Source organism: Branchiostoma floridae, chromosome 12 (assembly GCF_000003815.2).
Source record: "Branchiostoma floridae strain S238N-H82 chromosome 12, Bfl_VNyyK, whole genome shotgun sequence".
In the NCBI taxonomy this organism is placed as follows: Eukaryota; Metazoa; Chordata; class Leptocardii; order Amphioxiformes; family Branchiostomatidae; genus Branchiostoma; species Branchiostoma floridae.
Window position 1 is genome coordinate 22,401,208 of NC_049990.1, and position 1,271 is coordinate 22,402,478.

Here is a 1,271-nt window from a genome sequence, read left to right on the forward strand (position 1 = left end):
ACGCCGTAGGGCTGATATCAATTAGGATTTTACCATGGGCAATATTGACCGAAGGACGCCATATAGTACTGCACCATCTGTTAGCTTGTCTAAACACAGGTGGAAAAATTAATCGACGTGATCAACATTTGGCGTTAACTGGTGACCTGCTAAATTCCTTTTTTCTTCTTCTTGAAAATGATACTGCACTGAATCAGTTTTACCACAGAACGTCAACACTGCCAGCATGACGAAACGCACTAGTTATGGTATACATCGCCAATTGACAAAAGACACAACTGATGATATAACAGATAGTTTCTAGGAAGATACTTTCCTATAAAGGGAGAACGTGTTAACTATCACCATTGTCCGTTGTTCTCGTAAACAGTTCACAAATACATATTTAGCTAAAGGAGGGAAACAACACTGCACCAAAACAGTCTGTCTTTCTCGACACGCATTCTGACTACATATAGTTACTTGATACCGTAGAAGACCCACATCAACATAAAACTGGCAAGAAACAGCGATAGTTTGATAATTGATAATAGCGCCCTTGCCTTATTGCACATCCTTTCCCTAGCAGGCTAAATACAGGTATATAGATACAAAGGTAGTAATAAATTACACATAGTGACATTGAGATAGTTTCTCAGAATGATCTTAAACATGGGTTCTAAAATCATATTTGTTCGGTTTCTTCTCGTTTCTTATTAATGTTAAAATGTAGCATGTGATATGTTTGTAAAATATAGTGTGATCAAAATGAATAAGAGAAATGAATTTTTAACACTAGACAAATATCTAAAGCTAGTGAGGGAACTTTCCTATGATATGACTTAAAGAAAATCTCTATCGTTACTACATAAACTATAATCTAATAAAATGTGAGATTTATCTTCAACCTTGTACAGATTACAGAACTGACAGATACTTTGCCCCAGAGGTGTGCGGTTTTGCCTTCCTGATTGAACACTGAGTTTGTGGCAGCTGATTCGTAGTTTGGCGATGGTAGTTTTTTTGTCGTTCGTTCGGAATTTTAAGGTACTCTTCTTCTTTATAGGAGTATTTGAACAGTCTGTATGAGCGTAATTTTCAATTGTTCTTTTCGTATCGTTGTCATTATACATTTCGCATAGGAATGTCCGAAAGTAGATGTCCTTTAAATGTTGTTGAGAGGAGATGATTGATGGTACTTTTGAAGCAATTGAGTGTGGAGAATGCTAAACAAAGGCATAACCGTATTCCTCTTAAGTTGTTTAATGTTCCGTTAGGGGATTTGCCATCAC

At 36.5% G+C, this 1,271-nt stretch overlaps 1 protein-coding gene across 1 annotated transcript in view; it reads left to right on the forward strand.

Annotated features, from left to right (window-relative positions):
• The window catches only part of LOC118427198 (acid-sensing ion channel 1B-like), a 71,360-nt gene that overhangs the window by 6,864 nt on the left and 63,225 nt on the right, over nt 1-1,271 (forward strand). The window lies entirely within an intron of this gene.